The sequence below is a fragment of the Pinus tabuliformis genome, chromosome 7, assembly GCF_031772625.1.
Source record: "Pinus tabuliformis cultivar Carrire ecotype Pingquan chromosome 7, CPIR1, whole genome shotgun sequence".
Taxonomy (NCBI): Eukaryota; Viridiplantae; Streptophyta; class Pinopsida; order Pinales; family Pinaceae; genus Pinus; species Pinus tabuliformis.
Genome location: NC_142293.1, coordinates 1868670874 through 1868677875, shown reverse-complemented (window position 1 = coordinate 1868677875; position 7002 = coordinate 1868670874). Strand labels below are relative to the sequence as shown.

At 32.7% G+C, this 7002-nt stretch overlaps 1 pseudogene across 1 annotated transcript; it reads right to left on the bottom strand.

Annotated features, from left to right (window-relative positions):
- Nucleotides 1-363: 363 nt before the first annotated feature.
- On the bottom strand, nucleotides 364-6789 carry LOC149255928 (guard cell S-type anion channel SLAC1-like; annotated as a pseudogene). Its single transcript, XR_016267255.1, has 4 exons — nucleotides 6585-6789; nucleotides 4275-5048; nucleotides 4147-4178; nucleotides 364-944 (listed from the first exon to the last, which is right to left on the bottom strand). The product of XR_016267255.1 is annotated as a guard cell S-type anion channel SLAC1-like (transcript).
- Between the last annotated feature and the right edge of the window lie 213 nt (nucleotides 6790-7002).

Sequence of the window (7002 nt, the reverse complement as noted above, 5' to 3'; positions counted from 1 at the left end):
GAAGCGAGCAAGAATTGAGAAAAGAATGAAAGTAAATTAATTCTACAATATGAGTTTTTTTAGAATAAATACATAAAAGCAACTAAGTTAAGTTTAGTTGTACATGCAATAACTAAAACTAAGTGTGCTTTATGTGTACATGTGCCACATGCAAGCAATAAGTTAACTGGAGCTAATCTAGGTGCATGTACACCAACACAGCTAGTCTAACTACATGTACACCAACAAATGGAGCTAATCTAAGTGCATGTACACCAACAAAGAGGCAACCCAACAAATTAATGAGAGATGAAGAAAAGTTGTCAATCCAACAAATTCTCACGGCTGGTGATGAGAGAGCTCTCTTACTGCACATAGCTCCATCAATAATGGCATAGTAGGGCATAGTAGTTCTAACAACAGTAGAGAGCCAACAGAAAATCAAGTACTACAATACAAGAGAAAATTAAATACTGAAAGGAAAATTAATCCGGGGGACTATGACCAGCATTTTTTAGGCAAGCTGATCTGGCCAACATTTCCCCCTCGTCTACTGACCATCTACTAATTTATTTTCTGGATATACCGTTGTTTCTCTGCGCTGTCCGTGGTTCCTTACTGTAGCTTTCAGCAGCTCGAAACTGGTGCGAACTGGCCCTCTGGGTTTCGTATTGGGTCGTTCAATATCAGAGACTTTGAATTTGGGATTGGGAGATGACTTGGTCATATTGTTTCTCTGCTTCGTCGTAATTGCGATGGCCATGTCGTTGGGGAAGAGGGTTTTCCAAACGAAGGCGTGCAAGAGAGTTGTGACGAAGAGACCGAAGACTGTAATAGTAGCAACTGTAGAAAGAAGTACAGCCAAGACGTGTGTGAAAAGATGGGGTACTTGCTCTGAGTATCTTATTGTCGCTATTGATGTCGATGTCATTGGGTAGGTGTATGCCCACCATGAAATAGAGAACCTGCAAAAAGGCAGCCATGGCTTTCATTTATATCCACCAGTTGCATTAGACTCAATCCCTGATAGGATTAGGTTACAGTGAGAAATATGAACAGACACAACAAGTGTTGCAACGCAGCATACAATAAAATTGCAACTAAATATGATGGTATTCACATTAAAATTGCAGAATCTATGAGGACTTGCAGCGAATGAACATGTAAAAAGATTTGGAAGAAATATAAGAAAGAACATTATGATTTTATAAAAGGGAGTCAGTGGAGAAATGTAGAAACTGTAAATCTAAATTTACGAGAGATTTAATTTTAGTTAAATTGATATATATATATATATATATATATATATATATATATATATATATATATATATATATATAATTGTGGATATTGTAGATTTAAAAAAAATTTGATGATAAAAAAAATAAAATCTACCTCTCTCAGATTCGAACATATTTCCAATCAACTGATATAAATTCAACCTATATAAGTAATCAACCGATATAAGTTCAACCTTATATAAGTTGAAGAAGTTCAGGAAAATGAAACCCATTTGATAATATGTTGAGAAATTGAAAAGACAGAAATTTCATTAAAAAGGGAGATAGCAATATGTATAAACCGATATAAGTTCAACCTTATTTAAGTTGAAGAAGTTCAGGAAAATGAAACCCATTTGACAATATGTAGTGAAATTGAAAAGACTGAAATTTCATTAAAAAGGGAGATAGCAATATGTATAAATTTTGATGGTAAAAGTCAAAAGTACATTTATGAAAGATGGTTCTCAAAGGAATCAAGCTCCTTGACATTGTTTTATTTTGATCGAAGTATATTATATACATACTATTTGACTTGTGTTTATTTCAGTTTTATTCTTCTTTTGGGTTTTGCTTATTTAAGATTTATTCTTCTTTCGACTCTACTTACTGTTAAAGCTTCGTACATATAATTTGGACGCTAATCTTTTACATTGTCTTAACTTTGAGGAAAACTATAAATGAGGTCATTGTGATGTAATTAAGGAAAAAGTTTTACTCTTCTTTAGACTCTACTTAGTTTTAAAGTTTCATAGATATAATTTGTACGTTATCTTTTGCATTGTCTTAACTTTAAGATAAAACTATAGCGTTAGGCCATTGTGATGTAATTAAGAAAAAACTATAGAGTTAGGCCATTGTGATGTAACTCTAGGGCATTGTGATGTAATTAAGAAAAAACTATAGTTAGACTACTGTGATGTAATTTGCAGAGACATATTTTGGACAATTAATTTTCACGTCTATTACTTCTAAGAAGATAATGTAAGGTTAAGACTATCCTGACTGATGTAATGTGCAGCCAGCTAAAGTAGTGATAGTGATAAAGCACAAGATTTTTATTCTTAGAAAATACCAGAATAAAGCATGACACACAGATGTGGAGAATTATATTAAATAATTGATGCGTCGAATTTAGTAAAGTAGCGATAAAGCACACACCATATTTTATATTCGAAAATACCAGAAGATAGCATCAAACATGTTAAAAATGTCGAGAACTATATTAAGAAAAACGATGCCTTATCATTTAAGAAAATGAGGCAAATGAAGAAATTGCATTGAATGTCTAGAACTATATTAAAAAAATCGATCCCTTATAATTTAAGAAAATGAGTCAAATGAAGAAATTGCATTGTCTGACACTAAAGTCTATACAGAATTGTGCCTGTTTCGTTCCTGATGCTCGATCAAGATACATCAATTAAATTTATTATATTCAACTTTCATTCATATTATATTAATGATAGGTTTCATAATATTTTGTAAATTAATTTGATAAAACTAAAGTTAAATTTATTATATCAGGTTTTTTTAGGAATCAGAAATCTATATTTAAATAGATTTAATGATTTCTAAAATATTCATAAATTTACAATCTATTAAATTCAACTCATCTAGAATCAATTTAGTCTTAACAATTCTAACCCGGGTTGGATTCAACTCATCTGAATCAATTTAGTCTCAACAATTCTAACCCAGCTTGGTTTAGGTGGATACATGGATATAATGGAATTTTATGATTTTGAAAAAAAATTGTGGAATTTTTTCATTATACAAATTATAGTGGTCAAGTTTAAGCAAATTTTGTGAAAAGTTTTCAAAAATTAGATTATAACAATTAAGTTTCAGAATTTTATATAAAGCCAAGATAAATCTTGATAATACTGAATCCATTTCTTTATTAACAAAGTTATTTAAACACTCTCACAGTCAAATTGTGTGCTCCTATATTTAGAGAGATTTATTAATTTCTAAAATATGCATAAATTTGCAATCCATTAAATTCAACTCAACTAGAACCAATTTAGTTCAATAATTCTAACCCAGCTTAGATTCAACTCATCTACAACCAATTTAGTCTCAACAATTCTAACCCAGCTTGGTTTAGGTGGATACATGGATATAATGGAATTTTATGATTTTGAGAAAAAATTGTGGAAATTTTTCAAAATTCATATTATAGTGGTCAAGTTTAAGGAAATTTTGTGAAAAGTTTTCAAAATTTAGATTATAGATATCAAGTTTCAGAATTTTATATAAGCTAAAATAAATCTTGATGATACTAAATCCATTTCCTTATTAACAAAGCTATTTAAACACTCCCACAGTCAAATTTTGTACTCCTATATTTAGATAGATTTATTTGATTTCTAAAATATTCATATTAATCCATTAAGATTTATTGATTTCTAAAATATTCAAAAATTTGCAATCCATTAAATTCAACTCATCTATTATCAATTTAGTCTCAACAATTCTAACCCAACTTAGATTCCACTCATCTACAACCAATTTAGTCTCAACATTTCTAACCCAGCTTGGTTTGGGTGGATACATGGCATATTGGAATTTTATGATTTTGAGAAAATTCTGTGGAAATTTTTCAAAACTCAGATTATAGTGGCTAAGTTTAGGGAAATTCTGTGGAAATTTTTCAAAATTCAGATTATAGCTATCAAGTTTCAGAATTTTTCAGTAGCAGTCAGAATTTTTCAGATTATAGCAGTCTAAGTTTCAGCATTTTGTATAAGCCCTGAAATGATACTGAATCCATTTTCTTATTAACAAAACTATTTAAACCCTCTCCCAGTCAAATTGTGTACTCCTTAAACAACGCCTTTCAGTAAAGTTTATGTCGTTTTAGTGGCAGAATTGAGATGATTACCTGAAACCTCGAAACAACTTCACGCGCACAACCTGCATAATCAAATAGAGAAAACGGTTTAAATTTCAGGAAGTATAAACTCAACGCCACATTTAAGCAGCGAAAATGATCCATTTAATTATACTTACGAGAGATGTGTAGATGAAGAGTGCAACAAAATACATGATGCGAGAAACTGTGTCAAACTCTCCGAAAATTGTCTCCCAGGCCCAGCTTGCGGTAGCCGGAGCAGCCAAAAACAGAAAGAATACAGGATGAAGTTCCTTGGGCAGCGTTTCACTGGTAGGCAATCTCTGGTAGAGTGTCACGAATAATACTATGTAATGGGCCAACCCTACAGCCCATAAGAATATTGCAGCCTCCTTCAAGTCTAAGCGGGCCGCTAATAGAGATCCCACAAAGTTTCCTACCACAGACAAGTGTGTGCAAGGGTTAGCTACTTTTGATAATCTCTTCTCTCCTCCAGACAACCATTGGCCATATATCTTGAGCTCCAAAATCACCAAAGGGGCCATGAAAATGCACCATACCGATGGATGAACTGACTCTGCTATTACTGGAGGTACTGCTATAGCTAGTGTCATAGCGGCGACCCATGGCGCAAAGAAAAAATTCACCCTCACTGGATGACAAAACTCCCTCTTGACAGCCTCGAAATGGTAAATCGATTTGAGGAAATAAATGCAGAAAACAAGGGTGAGTGTGCACGCTGCAAGTAACCAGAGAGCTAAATTTATCTGCGGCGGGATATGGAGGAATTTAACAGCAGGAGAGGTGGCGAGAGCCTTCCATAAAGATGCTTGGCTGGCCAAACCCATGCACATTCCGAAGCATGCATTTGGAAATCTAAGAAGAAAGGGCCATTTTTTGTCCACGGGAGGAACTGCAACTTTCTCGCCGTCCTGAAATCAAAGCAAGGAAAAAACATCAGAATGTAACCACCAACATACCTCTAGGTTATATAGATTAATAGGTCTAGGTTATCCTATAGAATGTCTTACCTTAGATACAATTTTTCACCTCTAGGTTATATAGATTAATAGGTCTAGGTTATCCTATAGAATGTCTTAGATACAAATTTTCAGGGTATAATAGATTTGAAAATAATTCAGATTATTATAATAAATTACTAATTTAATTCAAATTACTCCCATAAATTACTGATTCACCATAATAAAAAAAACAATAAAACTCTTCCCTGCTGAATAATCATTTCACCCTGCTGAAATATCTATATAATCATTTCATTTTTACTTGTCTCTACTCCCATATACATAATAATCATATCTTAAACATCCTCAATTCCTAATCTATTCCAAGACTCGGTAAAACCCTTCTCATCACCTTCGGGAGGTTATCTCATAAATTCCAATATCCGTCAAAAGGGTTACTTGTCTGAACTTGAAATACACATAATTTACTCAAAACTGGAGGTTATCTCATAACTTAGAATATTTTTGAAGAGGGTCATTTGTTTGATCTTGAAATACACACAGTTTCTTCAAAGCTGTATTAGACTCCCTGCAAGTATTGTATACTTCCTTAATTATATCTATTTGATAGCAGTCGCAAAGTGTACAATCTTTGTCAACCCTCTTCATATGTGATGAAAACTAAGGATAAAATTTATTCCCAATCTGTTTTGCTATAAATTTCTTATCGTGAAACTATAAAATATTTTTATATAATTGCTCGCTACAACGACTAAACCACACCAACAAGATTAATTCTCTGTATAAACATGAAAGATACACCTAAAGTTTCATAACCTCCGGGTAGGCAATAGACAAATATAATAAATTTCTCTCACATCGAACAAATACGCAAAGAATTTATGGAACACCTAACCCATACAGACTGCAGCATGAACTAAACTCAACTATCCTTTTATCAATTGTATTGATGCAATTACTACCTCCTAAAAAAAATTGATATCTCAACAGCACTATTATTTCACAAATAATTACTACCTCCAAAGATTTTGATATCTCGTGGACACTTGATATCTCTCAAGAATAGAATACCTCCAAAGAATTTGATACCTCATGGGCTCTGGATATTTCACAGCGAATTACTCTTTTCAAATATTTTTATATTTCATACCACAAATCAAAATTAAATTAAAAATAAAGATGTGTTAGATTTGAGATTTTTGTGATCTATATTGTAGATAAAAATCTTTAGGATTAATCACATCATTAGAATTGGGTTCAAGTTTGGAACTAGCTAAGAATAAACCACATTAACTAGTTCAAAAGGTCTACCCAATCCTAATAATATAATTATTCAAAAAACCTTTCATCTACAATAAAAATACATATCAACATAGATACTGAATAATTTATACATCAATAAACAAGTACATATGCAAACAAATATAGCTTGAATTTATTGATCTACTAATAATACAGTGAAGCATATATCCATAGTCTTCTCACCCTTAGAACTTCAAGCTCGGGCCCCTCCAATGCTTCAAAGTATCTCGCTGCAGGAATCTCAACACTAACTAAGTGCAGAAATTCAGATCTAGCATCCCAGTGCCCAGATCCATATGTTCCATCGCTTCTCTCCTCATGCCTGGTAGAATTATGGTGTTCCATTGCAGAGTGCAAGATTATGTAACATGTGTCGTCCTATGAGTTATTGTTGTAACATAATTTATAGGCCTAGGTCACCCTCTCAGAAGAATATGGAAGTGAGTCGGTCTTGAGGAGCTCATGATGAGGACAGAATTACGTCCATTTCCTTGCAATAACATTTTCATTGTCAAATGAATTAGCAGGCTAAAAACTTTTTGGCATGGTCCGCACAGAATTTATGTTGAGATAGAAATTATAGTGGGATTTCATTCACAAA